Source organism: Topomyia yanbarensis, chromosome 3, assembly GCF_030247195.1.
Source record: "Topomyia yanbarensis strain Yona2022 chromosome 3, ASM3024719v1, whole genome shotgun sequence".
NCBI classification, from domain to species: Eukaryota; Metazoa; Arthropoda; class Insecta; order Diptera; family Culicidae; genus Topomyia; species Topomyia yanbarensis.
This window is the reverse complement of record NC_080672.1, coordinates 410079233-410093852: the sequence shown is the minus strand read 5'-3', so window position 1 is coordinate 410093852 and position 14620 is coordinate 410079233. Positions and strand designations below refer to the sequence as shown.

The following is a 14620-nucleotide window of genomic DNA, read 5'->3' as shown; positions in this document are numbered from 1 at the left end:
CCTATTCGTCTTTCAATTTCATTGCTTTCGTTTCTCTTAGTCTCAAATTTGCCGAAAATAGCCAACAAAATCGATACAGAAGTGTTAATTTTGTAAGTAAATTGCTCTCTATGAAAAAAACGGATGTGCAGTAATATAAGTGTTAACTACTAGTTAGTCAAAAAAGTTTTAATGGTTTTCTCATACAAAACAAACACAAAATTTTCAATACTATGATAAACTTTATTCATCCCTAATACTCGCCGTCTGTTCGACTACCTTTTGTCATATTTCTGGAAAAAAATGTCACTAAAATTTAACAGCGATTTACTGATTTAAATCACTATGCAATATCTCTCCCTAAGTAGAAATGTTTGGTAAAAACCAATTTTTCTACATTAGGAGAAAATCGGATAAATATTTGCGCGTGATGGGCACAAAACCTATGACTAAATTAGTTATGGAGTTTGTGATTCGACTTCATCTCATCAGAATTCGACACAAACTTAGTGATAGGAATACCCAAGCAACCATAATAATAAGCATTATAACGTAGCCTAATATCTGTTTTAGATCCACATAAAAAGCTGTCCTAAAGAGCCGTGAAGCTCTAAATAATGATATAATGCTGGTATTATGCCAGAAAAGGCGAAATATAGTGCTATTACTGTGCAGAGATTGACAGCTCGTTTCTGCAGTACTAATGCTACTATATAGCACCAGCGCACAAATGTCAAATTTGAAAGCCTAATATTGGCACTACTAATGCTTTTAAAAAGCTTCAGTTGGCTGTCATTGTCCGCCATGGTTTTAAAACCATTTTTTGTTTTCTTTCGGTATGAAAAATGAAATGTTCTGTTTAAAACCGTAATTGACTCTCTTCTAATGCACTGTAATGAATATCCTTAATGGGTTTTCTTTCTCACATGATATGAATGTTTTACGAAAATTACCTTTAGTAAGTCTCGAACTGAAGTACTTTGCCTCGTCCTTCATCGTAAGTGCGCTGCGTTTGCTGCCTGGACTATATTGCATATGTTCAATGGAAATGAAATATGCCGAATATAATCTACAAGAAGAGTTACAAAACAAATAAACCCACAGCAATACAATAGCATTATATCGGCTTTCCGTTTGCTCTATAATGGCACTAAATGCGCATGTAAAGCTTACGTGCTTTAAAGATCCTTGAAGAATGTACGCGTTATATCAGCTTTATATACGCATATAGAGCAAGCGATAATGCTATATTTCAGCTCTGCATTTATGCATTATTGATGCTAATATAGAGCTTCATTGCACTGTTAATGCTTTAATGGAGTTTCAATGCAACATTAGTGCAAATGAATAGCCAATATATTGCAATGGCTTAGTGCTTATGATTACTTGGGTAAGCTAGCGTCGGATGGACGCTAGCTCCAATAGGGCATTGCAAAAAAAACTTTTTTTTTGAATTCTCTAAGGCCCCCCCTCTCATATTGTGACAAATGTCAAAGTAAGCTCAGATGCCAAATTTCACATCATTTGGACAATTTTAGACCCCCGCCCACTTCGCTTGAAATTTTTTGAAATTGGTACTATGGGAAAATATGGAGGAAAAATACATTAAATGCTCTAGCTTTTGAAGTAGCAATCAGAAAATTACAATTTATACCTCTTTTGAAAGGAAATAATCTAAGTATTTGAATGAAGATATATTTGTTTCTTGAAAAATACGGGAAAGTGGGGTACTGGGTCATTTTCACCCCAAAATCCCCTATCTTTAATGATTTTTCTGCTCCGTGATGCAAAACATACATATTTTGTAGTTTTTCTAATGTGAAAAATCTCAGAAATCGAACGGAACCCTTTTGACCTTAGTTCGAACACGAGAAGTTGGACTTATAGGGCTTTTTGTCAGTCATATTAAATTTTATCATTTTCTCATGCATATATCTCTATTATTCTTCAATCAATTTTCATAAAATGTAACTTATTGAACGTGTAAAATTCTGAGGAATAAAACAAAAATAAAAACGTTAAAGGTAAAATTCAAAAACATCAAACTTTTTGATATTTACTCTACAAATCTCATTTTTTTCATTATTTGTCCTAATACCTCAACTTCCCCTATTTTTCCAGGAATGGAACTTTTCTCATGTGATTCCTAAGCATATTTTACACTAAAAGTAGTAAATTAAATAAGAATTTTGTTGTTAAATGGAGTTAATATGTGCGATTTTATGATAAAAATGTGAAATCGACACTATATGTCAGATAATTTGATGTTCCTGAATTTTACCGGTAACGAATCTATATTTCGTCGCTGTTGTGCTATCTTATGACAAGCGCCATTTAGCACATTTCGAGAAAAACGATTTTTAAAGTTTGAGATTGAATATCTTGAAACTTATAAATGGTATAAACAATCCAAAGAAGACAATTGATGCGTCTATCTATTCTGCATTAATCTCTCAAACATTACGAAGATCGGTTGACTATGTTGCGAGTTTTTACTATGAATGTAAACAAAAGTCGCACTCACACGTGTCATAGGCGTGTATTGATGACAAAATTTATATGACGTGTCATAATCGTGCATGGAAAATTTTCCATAGAAAAAAATCATCACTTTTTAACTTTTATTCATATCTTTGGGTTCATATTGTCTATAAACATTCGGTGAAATGCATTTTAAAGGAAATGAAACAGGGAATATAGAAAAAATTGTTATTCATGATTACAGTGTTGCCAAATATCTTTTATTTCCAGTTCAAAACTAAAATTGTGTTTTTCTCACAACTCGTATAATTTTCTTTCGAAAATGTTTATGCCATTGTGTTCCTCAGACATTTTCACACATAAAACCGTCTAAAACTTCAATATAACTTGAGCCAATCCCTAGATATAGTAATTTGAAGCAAAAAACTCACAATTTCTCATCATGTTTCTAGCTATATCTAAGTAACCTAGTAGAATTTCTAAATTCTGAAAACGCCACTTTGTAGAGATTTTTCAAACAAGTAATGTGGCATATCTAACTCAGTTTACCCCAAAATGGCGTTTGTCATAAGATAGCACAACAGCGACGATTTGTTATAATCCTAAGGATTTTCCACGTTCAACAAGGTATAGTTTATGAAAATTGAATGAAGAATAATAGAGATATATTCACGAGAAAATGATGAAGGTTAATATTAATGTCAAAAGGCCATTTAACCCCAACTTCTCCTATTCGGACTTAGATCAAAAGGGTTCCATTCGATTTCTGAGATTTTTTTACATTAGAAAAACTACAAAATATGTATAATTTTCATCACGGAGCAGAAAGATCATTAAAAATTGGGGATTTTGGGGCCAAAATGATCCAGTACCCCACTTTCCCGTATTTTTCTAGAAACAAATATATCTCCATTCAAATACTTAGATTATTTCCTTCCAAAAGAGGTATAAATTTTAATTTTCTGATTGCTACTTCAAAAGTTATAGCATTTAATGTATTTTTCCTCCATATTTTCCCATAGTACCAATTTCAAAAAATTTCAAGCGAAGTGGGCGGGGGTCTAAAATTGTCCAAATGATGTGAAATTTGGCATCTGAGCTTACTTTGACATTTGTCACAATATGAGAGGGGAGGGCCTTTGAGAATTCAAAAAAAAATTTTTTTGCTATGCCCTAAGCTCCAAAGACGGAAACACGATTTATGCTCATGAGCAAATTCCTATTCAAGCGTGATGTCCCACAAGAAAAGGAGCTCATTTTAAGCAGATGAGAACAAATGAAGTCGAATGAACAAATGCTCAGGACCACAAATCGTGTCTCCGTCTTTGGATCAAGCGTCAATCCAGCGCAAGCTTTGTCCTGTTACTAAGTTAGTGTAGGATTCTGCTGAGACAAAATCGAAACGCAAACTCCTTAACTCATTAACTGATTTAAGTATTTTTTTACAATCGTCCATGGGCATCCATTTTTTCAATGGCTTCCCGAATCCAATTGAAGGACTTTAGTTGAAAAGAACTCTTGTATCTTGCATATAACCTGGATCTATTGCCATACAAAAAGAAAAGGGGAAACACACAAAACTGTAAATACTTGGTTGAATAAGGTTTTTCAGAGCATTGAAAAATCTTTGTTTTCTGTGAAAAACAACCCTTTAAACTTATTTGACCGCTTTTTAAGCTGGAATTATTTCGACTAAACGGTCTTTGCATTATTGAAACAACTAAAGTTACGATTATCCCGACGTTTCGATGCAGGATACGCATCATCTTCAGGGGACAAATGAACATTGGTATTCTGTCGCTCTGATCGTACTTACTTATTCTAGGGACAGAATGCCCATGTACCATCCACTACCTTCATGTTTAATGGCAAAAAAGCCCTACCAATGAAGAACGATCAAGTGGATTTGTAGAACGTCTGAATAATCACAACTTAAGTTGTTTCAATAACGCAAAGACTGCTTAGTCCGAATAATTCCATTTTAAAATACATTCAATAGAGTCAAAACATTATAATCAAATTCTTTGACTGTCTAATACATAAACCACTACCAAAAAAACAAGAAAGCACGAAGACCATAGCTATATAGCTATAACTCAACCATCAATATCTATTATGCCACAAGTAAATATTGAACCATCAACGACTATGACTAGTCGGTTTGTAGCAGTAACCAGCACCACCTAGCAAACCATCAATCGTATAACAATGTAGAAAAAGACTCGTAAAGATGTCTACAAAGAGTCCAAATCGTTATGACAGTCGATTTTAGTCTGCAGAAATTTATTAGTAATCGCATATTACTAAATACATGATTTGAATACGACCTTTTATTTGAAATCGCACGGATGTTCTAGTTAAATCGTGTTCGATCGGAGTTGGTCGTAGAGCACTGGCAAACTTATATTCATATAGCTACAAATATTTAAAGCAATAAAAATCGTATTTTTGCTCACATTTGATCGTATTTTACTTCGATCAATGTCGGATTAAAAACTTAACAAAGTCATTGTGGTCGTTCCTATGTGTAGGAATAGGCAATAAGCAACATAAACATATCTACGACTTCGAAATACACCACAATGACTTCAAAAAGTTATAAACGACTTAATATATCACAACATATAAGAAACCCGATTTCGCGAAATTACTTACGACTTTTCTCATATCTTCAAAATGAGATCGCTGCATGGCGAATGTTTATCGGAATAAGGTTTCTCTACTTGAAGATAAGATATGATTACGAAATATTGTCACGCTTATAACAATTAAAATAGTTCTGTGTAGTAAGTCCTGTCCTACAATTCAAATGTCGTAAGTTCGAATTCCACTTTAGCATGAGAGGGGTAGACCTCAATGGGTTGGGTTTTGGCTCCGATTCTCCGATTTTTGGAGATGATTTATGTGCCTGTTAACTGTTCCTGGTTTTTGATCTTCTTTACCGACGAATAAGAGTTAATCGTATATCGTGTTCCGGAATCGTATACTAGTTATGGATATCGCATATAATGTGAGATTGTTTCGCAAATCCCATCGTAAATACATTCTTTAGAATCGCTTTCATGCTAGAAATTATCGCGCCAAACGTGTATATTATTGTCATAAATCGTCAATTTCAATAGCTATGTACGTATATCGCCTATAGTTTGGTACGCATATGCAGATTTTCTGCATTTTATGCGACTTTTTTAGTGGGATATAAATACGTATGATTCAGTTGCAACTTGCATATACCATCAAAAAGGCTGGCTGGACACTAAGGATACAGCCGAAAAGGAGAATGGTTTCACGACCGTAGCCCGCAAATCAAAGAAGCAAAACAAAACAATCAATCATATCCATCAACACAACAGCTGCAATGTTATGTTAAGTATTGATGAAAGCAACAATCAAGAAATCACATTGTGTGATAATCAGGTTCTATCAGGAAACACTCAACCACCGAAAGTAACAATCTCCACTAACAGAGATAAATACTGCGTGAGAAGGATTCGATGGGAACAGATTGAATACGATAAAAGGCTGTGTCTTCAGTGTACAATTGCATATCACTTGCCAAATCATTATTTTCTGCTCAAATTTGTCAGCAAACACAAACCTACCAGTCTACCTGGGACATCGCCATAACCAGTCGCAATGAAGCAACTGAAAGTAATGTAGTCTACAATTGATTGACGAATAAATAAATAAATAAATTAAACGCTTTTCGGCCTCCAAAACGGTTTGAATGTTTACTGGCAATGTAGATTTCTTCATCGAGAGGATAATACGGAGAGTTTAAAATTGGGCTTCATACCTTCTGGTGATTCATAGTTTGACCATCTGATGCAGCTTGTAGAGTGAGCTTAACGGAGCCGTGGGTCTATTCCATGAAAAGATTTTGAATATTTGATTTAAAATAAAAATTTCCAGACAAGTTGTACATTCTGAGCTGGTTAATCCCATCCACCAACGACAGCTTCACGAGATGCACCTTGCCAGGTTACCTTGCAGCTGCAACTCCAGCAATAAAGTCAACCAGCCCCAGAGACTCACAGACCCAATAATGAATGCATGCAATAATCCAAGCGCTTCTTCGGATCAAAATGCTGACTGCTTGAATGACGGTTGAACACCAAGAAAAGTAGGAAGGGGAATATACACTAGTGGGTGTTCATCACTGTGTATATATTTTTTACCGAGGCGTCTCTCTGGTAGTTGATACACCTTTCGCAATCGGTTGATGAGCGAAAAATGTCAGTCGGACCAACTACTTTTTACATTGAATCAGATTTGTGTGTGTGTATCTATGTTCTGATAATGTTGATTTATTGATCAATAATATAACACACACACACAGGTCTGGAAACGAATTTACATATCTTTCGATTCAGAGAGATAGGTCTAGAATTAGACCCTAAAAAACCAGCAGATTTATAAGAAACCACAAACTATCATTTCAAACAGATTTGAAGGTTCGTTGAACTTTCTGCGTACCTTTTGTGTAATAACGTCGGTTGTTCACTCTTTCTATTAATTTCTCTGGGGGAACGCGATCCCAGTTATAACACGTCACTTATTATTCCAATCAGCATCCCGGTCCTGCAAAGAATGACACATCTAATCCCTCGGTGTCCGTCCGATGCGGGGGTTGGTAACACATGATTCAGTGCCAACTTTGCAAAATCCAAGACCAACAGAAAAACGATTTTTTTTTAACCGCGTACATACACATCCAGGGCTCATAAGATTAATATTTATGTTCCGCAGCGGGCTGATGACGGTGGTCAATTTATTTGGTGTGGATTTCAAATTCGACTCACGACCAACGACGACGCCTCCACCCGGACCCGGGAGAGTACATCGAACCACACACAGGATCATGGCATTACCGGGAACATTTGTTTGTACCAATTTCTCATGTTGAAATATTGTTTCAAATTTGCGAACTCGTGATGAGGCCCCCAAAAAACATCCGTGTACCATTAGCCTGTCCAATTTGTGCGACTGCTTCCAGTGAGAGGAAATTAATCTCGCATCCCATTATTCCCGCGTGGGAGGACCCGAATTTTATAATCGGTTGGGCAGAATGTTTAACCCGCACGATCCGGATGAAATGTAAATGACCTTGTTACGCGCGTTCTGTGTGCGGTAGAACGCGATCGCGTCTTCCGGAGGCGGTGATTCTGGTTTCGCGCTCAAGTGCGCGTCGCCCACACCATCATCGCCGCCGGGTGGGTACTTGAGCCCCGCCTGCCATCGATGCGCGTTGTCAGAGGTGACTTAATTACAGTCACAGGAAGAGCGATGACGACGACGACGACTCATCTCGAGATGCAACCTTTGAAGGCGGTGGCCGCGGCAGCGGGATGCTTCTTCGAATGATGATCAGCGAGCGCCACTTGGCGGGCGTTTTGTCTTTCCATCTGCATGATCTGAGGTGATTCTGACTTCACTGGAATTGGGCATGAATGATTATTTTATTAGTCCAACTAAGTTAAATAAAAATAGTGAGGTGAATGGATCCTCTACTTTCGGGTCATTGTTTGTGGAATATTAACATACGTTTAAGAAAAAGATAATTTGAATATTTTTTATGATCGGTCGCAGCCATTCTGTTTGAAACCTTCTGCCTTCTTACTTCGTCGTAATCCTGATCTTTTTCTTGTAAATCTTAAGATTATTCGTCGCGTTTTCCTGTAAGAAAAATTTCTAACCCCATTTGATTTGTTTGGAAACTACGTTGTTCCCGCCCCTCAAAAAATGACCACTTTTATCAGAAAACTATGTTCAAGTATTACCAGCCAAAATTTGTTTCGTTTCACTAAATCATACGCTGCCTTGAAATCAACAAATAGATGACGAATCTGCCTGTATTATTCCCAAAATGTGTCCAGGATTTGCCATGTATAGACTTCACTTGAATTCGTATATTGATATGATAGTCCACGTGCCATAAAATTCATATCGTATTTAAAATTGAACCTGTGATGTAATGCCTATTTCATTCCAGCCATGGTTATAGAGGAACATTGCTCTACATTTTCCTATTGAAAGTGTCTGGCTATAAACAAATTAACAGCTTAAAGATCAACAGATCATCGTATTCGTGTAGTGACAAAAACAATATGTCTACAGCTACATACTTTAGATAATCTCGTGCGACCGTGACTTCAGATTAAATAATACCGCAGCCTACAATCAGCTACTGCGGGAGGTGATAGCGAAGGGGGTTTCATAAAGATGATATGATCACAGCCGCTGCAGCCAGCACAATGATGAAGACGACGAGAATGTCCCAATCCTCCCATAGTCAAAAATGCAAAATAAAAACACACGACACGAACCGGCTTCGAAAACTCGAAATGACAAGTTTTTTTTGTGTTGGTCTGTTATGTTTCGATTACGTGATCTGCAGTGTCTGACTGAATCGATTCCTGCCTTTTTTGTTGTTTCGTGGCCAGTTTCGTCGAATATTTAGCCACCGCGCTGCGACCGGCGCGGTCGGTGTTGTGATTAGCATACCCCCGCGCCAAGTTTGGTGGGAGTCACGGAATAACGGGTAGGATCTTTGGCAGGCGTGATGTTATGGCGCACGGGTTTAATCGATGTTGTCGAATTTGATTGTTGGGTGAGAAAAAAAATCAGCCGTCAATTCGAACGCCAAATTGGTATTCCGATTTGGTTGCGATCGGTTGGTTTTTATGTCGATACACTGTTATGTGGTTTGTGTGAACCAAAAAATAATTGGTGTTGTGGTTTGATTTGAAATTTTTTGGAGTAGCTGGTATTTGAAAAAGGTTAGATTGTTGGAGCACTTTGTTCAAAATTTACGCAGTTTGTTAGCTTTGAAGAGTCATGTTTTGCTGCTATAATTTTTTTGACAGTATACAATTCGATAATATCTCAAAAATTCAGGATAATTAAAGGGTAATCTATACATAATTTTAGATTTTATTCGAAAAAAGACTGGATGTTCATACTATCATTTTACTAGGACGAATCAATAACATAAAGAGCTATATTTCATTATTTTAAAAGATATGGAGTCTTCTTTTCCTCTGAAGGCTTCTTTGCAATCTCAAAGATATACCATTGAATAACGACTGCACTCTTTCAATTACTCAGTTCCAAGGGCACCAGACAGACGAGTAATGATACACGTACACCTTCTCCTCAAGAAATCTTAGCAGAAAAAGCGAATACGGAAACGAAGAAATGGAACAAATTCACCGAACCGTGGAAGGTGTAATAAGGGCACTGCTGATTAAATCCAATTCTGCCGCATAATCCGAACAGTTCAGGGCAGTAGCATGCTATAACTCGGTACCAACTGTGACTTCCATCCAGTTACGCAGCCAGAAATTCGGATTGGAAGCGTGGGTGCATGTGTTTTAATTTCTGGACTAAAATTATATTTTTCGCTAAATGGCTTGCGTTAAGCCAAACCGAGCTAAGCGCCAATTTTTTTCGTGTATTTTTCGTACCAAAATTCATTTTTCGATAACTTACCATTTACGTAGAAAGTCAAAGAACACTTGCTTGCTTTCGTTTGCTATGTGAGCTCCCAAAACATAATAGATATTAGAGTTCCTGGTGTTACATTGGATGTTAAAGCGATTTTTGATAAAGTACCTCAAAATGGCGCTTGGCCCTCTTTGGCTTAACACAGGCCAAATAATTTTTGATTAAAAACCTAAAGTTACAAGAAACGTAGCAGAAGACAGTAAAGCTATATGTATTCGAATCAGGGATCGTTAGACAAATGATGGTACAAATAGTTTGCGTATTGTAGCTTGTTACAGCCATTGATATTGTAGATGTCATTAATGGATAATATTTATGTCAAGGTGTCAAGCTGCCTTCCTTGTGGGCCACCAAATGTAATCTAGAACAACGTAACAAATTTAAAAATTTTATCGTCAATTTAGATAAGAGTATATCGATTTAGTAATCTTCCCTATAAGCAGCTAATGGCGAGTTTTGTCAAAATCTGAGAGAAATACAACTACCTATTTTTTTAACTACATGGGGACTTTTGGTAAATGACGGCACCGATGGTTGAATAGTAAGCGTGACCACCACTCACTCCAGTTGTCCTGGGTTCAATTCCAGCCGAGGTCGTTGAATTTTTTCTGAGGTGAAAAAATCTGTGATCACGTCTTGCTTCGGAAGGAAAGTAAAGCCGTTGGTCCCCGGTCCATGAGTTGATGGATCGATATCTAGTCCAGATAGTAGAGTCACCTCTCTGGCGTCGGTAAAGAAGAAGTAGAATCTAACTTCTATACTCTTACTAACAACTATCCTCCTCCCGTGATACTTGTGGAGTGCGTAGTAGTATATACGGCCTCTAGCAAATGCAAGTGTCGGACTAACCATTCCTTCCCTTTCCTTCCGCGATCTACGTTCGGGCCAGGCCCGGCGCCGGTATTGATCAATAAACATTTTAGGATTACCAAGAATTGCACATTGAAAGCTGTTGCGCTACTCCCAAGCATAATCATCTACTTATTCGACAACGGAGTGGCAGCCAGGGGTGGACGCACAAGCTCAAGCTGCATGGGGACTTTTGGTAAATTGTGGGAATGGCATCTTGTAGCTGATCTCTTAGTGAAGATACTATAGTTGACAAATCACGTCAATATCCAATAAAATACCTGCATCATCATTCGTAACCGAGCGCTCGTTCGTTACACACGCGCGTTGTTTGGTGTAACACTACCTTGAGTTAGGCGATATCGGTGAAGGTGTTTATCCCAGCAAGGGCTGGAGTATAAACATTATAAACATTATGAACAACAAATTGTGTCAGGCAGTGCAGTGTAGTGCGGTGCTAAACAGTTTCTTATCTGAAGGGCGGCTTTGTTTAGACGAGCTATACCAGCTCTCTACTGTGCGAAGGTTATTTCGATTTAAGTTAAATAGTGCGGTCGAGCGTGTTACTCCCGCAACAAAATGGATCAAACAGAAGGATCTCCCTCTAAAGATGAATCTTTTGTGGAAGAGGAACGCCTATTTGTTTCGGAGACAGAAGATCCACCTTCCTCACTTCCCCCCAATGTCTCACAGCCCCCCCCCCCCGAGTCAAGCTTTACCAGGATGGATCCGCCGGTCTTTGGGCGGTATACTTTCGGCCCAAAAATAAACCGTTAAACAACATAACTGCTGCGCGGGAGCTGACAAAACGTTACTCGGCCGTAACCGAGATTAAAAAGGTTCAGTCAGATAAACTGCACGTAGTCGTTACTGACTTGAAACAAGCCAATAATATCGTTAGCAACAGCCTCTTTACGATGGAGTATCGCGTCTACATTCCTTCTCGTGATGTAGAGATTGACGGTGTGGTAAGTGATGCTGGTCTAACAGTTGATGATCTGATGAATGGCGAGGTTGGCCGTTTTAACCCATTCATGTCCATGTTGTTTGTGGACAACAACGTTTTTAAACAGCTATAACTTTTAATTGAGGCGAGATTTGCTCACAAAAACAAGTAAGGATCAATAATGTGATTATTGCCTTTCATTTGAGTATTAACAGTTACAAGTATCAGCTCTAGAACTGAAGTTATTGCAATTAGTCTAATTGGATTCCGATGGAGCAGTGCTGCCAGGGATAGTTTACGTTGACGACGGACAACGATTTTTTCATATATCTTCGTTATGGTGCAATATTATTGAAAACTGATAAAACTTATCAATTTAGACTGTCGTTCGCTACGTTTTCCACGTAATTGGACTATTGTAATTATTCTAGGAGAATTGTATTCAGCATTAGAAGGTAAAAATTGACCAGCTTCTAGCACTGCCATGGAAGCACCTATCTTTATGAAAACAGGCTTTTCGTGTTTCTTGACCCCACTGTCTTCAAGGAAAGTTTTGAAAACCCTACATGCACTAGAAAAAAGTTGGGCATGAAAGGGTTAAAAGAGCTGATCCACTTATCTCCGAAAACCCATACGCTCTCTTGCCAACTGACGATAACGCCTCTAACGACCCTTGCGCGGGGCATTCTTTGGCTCCACTTGGAAACACTAGGAAAGACCTAATCCAAACTCACCCGAACTTCCACGTAAGGGTTATAGATTGTCCCAAACAAAGGTACAAAATAAAAATAATCCATCAACTGGAAGTGCTGCTACAAATCCGAAGATAATACCTCCTGGTTTTGGGAAATTGAGATACAATCAGGAGTTCCCAGCACTCTCCGGGGCACCAAAAATCCCCAGTACTCCCATTTTACAGTCAGAAACTCAACCTAAAACGGGATTCCTTAAATTTTCTGACATTGTAGACTGGATATTCACATTCCAACATTACCGATCCTCTGAAAAGCTAACTGGTAGCTATTCTACCAACAGTAAGAACATTTTTAAAACAGTTGACTCAACAATGGCCCCTCCTTGCAGCGATCGTATCATTCGATGGCTAACTTATTGAACGGAATCATGGATCTGATCACTGTCTTACAGTGGATCTGCAGAAGTATTATCCCCAAAATTGATTCATTAAAACACTTACTAAATTACAATCATTGTGATGCCTTTTCCTTATGTGAAACATGGCTTACATCTAATATAAACCTCACCTTCCACGATTTTAACATTATCCGCTTGGATCGAGAAGACTCATATGGAGGGATACTTTTAGGGTTCAAAAAGTGCTACACCTTGGATCGAATCAATCTCTCTTTGACGCCAAGCATTAAAGTTGTCGCTTGTCAAACAATAATCAAAGGCAAAGATCTTTGCATTGCTTCCAGGAAAACCAGCCTCCGACCACAACTCGTATCGACCGATTGCAATGCCGTCTTGTATTCGGAAGTTGTTCGAGAAAATTATCTTGTCTAGCCACAACAATTGGGTCGAAGCAAATGGCTTACTGTCAGATACACAATTTGGTTTCCGCAAAGGCAAAGGGACGAACGATTGCCTTGCGTTGCTCTCAACAGAAATCCAAATGGCCTATGCTAGCAAAGAGCAGATGGCATCAGTCTTCTTGGATATTAAGGGGGCTTTCGATTCAGTTTCTATCAACATTCTGTCAGAGAAGCTGAACCAGCATGGTCTTTCACCAATTTTAAATAACTTTTTGTTAAACCTGTTGTCTGAAAAGCACATGCACTTTTCGCATGGCGATTTAACAACATCGTGCTTTAGCTACATGGGTCTTCCCTAGGGCTTATGTCTAAGTACTCTGCTCTGCAATTTTTACGTGAATGACATTGATGATTGTCTTGCCAATTCATGCACGCTAAGGCAACGACGGCAGACGACGGGGTGATCTCTGTTACGGGGCCCAAAGCTGCCGATTTGCAAGGACCATTACAAGATACCTTGGAGAATTTGTCTGCTTGGGCTTTTCAGCTGGGTATCGAGTTCTCCACGGAGAAAACTGAGTTGGTTGTTTTTTTCTAGGAAGCGTGAGCCAGCGCAACTCCAGCTTCTATTAATGGATGTAACGATCAATCAGTTCTTCACATTTAAATATCTCGGGGTCTGGTTCGATTCTAAAGGTACCTGGGGATGTGACATATCAATTGCTCATCCGATGCGACATTCTGAACCCGTTGGTGATTGAAAACTTCGAGAGGCTCGTCGAGCTTAATTCTCAAACCCGATTTATGTCCTTATACTTCGACTACATGGCACAGAGCATCAATCCTTCTTCGTATACTCCCAACCGTGTTCGTTTCCTAGATACTTCGGATTCTACTGTGTTCTTCGACACATCCATGAAGGAAGAGATTCGTGAAATTGTTACTTCGAGCTGCTCAGGGTGGGAAAAGTATGCTTACTTGTGGTGAATTTGGATGCCACACACGATCAGATACACTCATTTAGAGGGTGGCCCATTTGCATCCGGCAATGGCACACACAATGCAACCAGACGAAGACCAGCAAACGGGTGTACTTACGTGGGGGATGCTCAAAAGCTACGACCTGATAAATCTTTTCGACCGACAACCAAAGACGAGGGTTGGCGACTCCTTTCGAGTCCGAAATCCGAGCAAGAGGGAAACGTGGTGCAAATTTGCTAATTCAAGGCTCAGTGCTTATACAGTACAATTCTCACCGGTTTGAAAACATCTTAACACTATTTATTAACTAAATTACCCTTAGTGACGTCACTTGCTACTTGCGGTTTTTATCGGTTGTAGAAGGAAACTGGCAGGATCATCTGTC

At 38.5% G+C, this 14620-nt stretch overlaps 1 protein-coding gene across 1 annotated transcript in view; it reads left to right on the top strand.

The window, feature by feature from the left end:
• LOC131693716 (uncharacterized) overlaps nucleotides 1-14620 on the top strand; it is a 657809-nt gene that overhangs the window by 244328 nt on the left and 398861 nt on the right. The window lies entirely within an intron of this gene.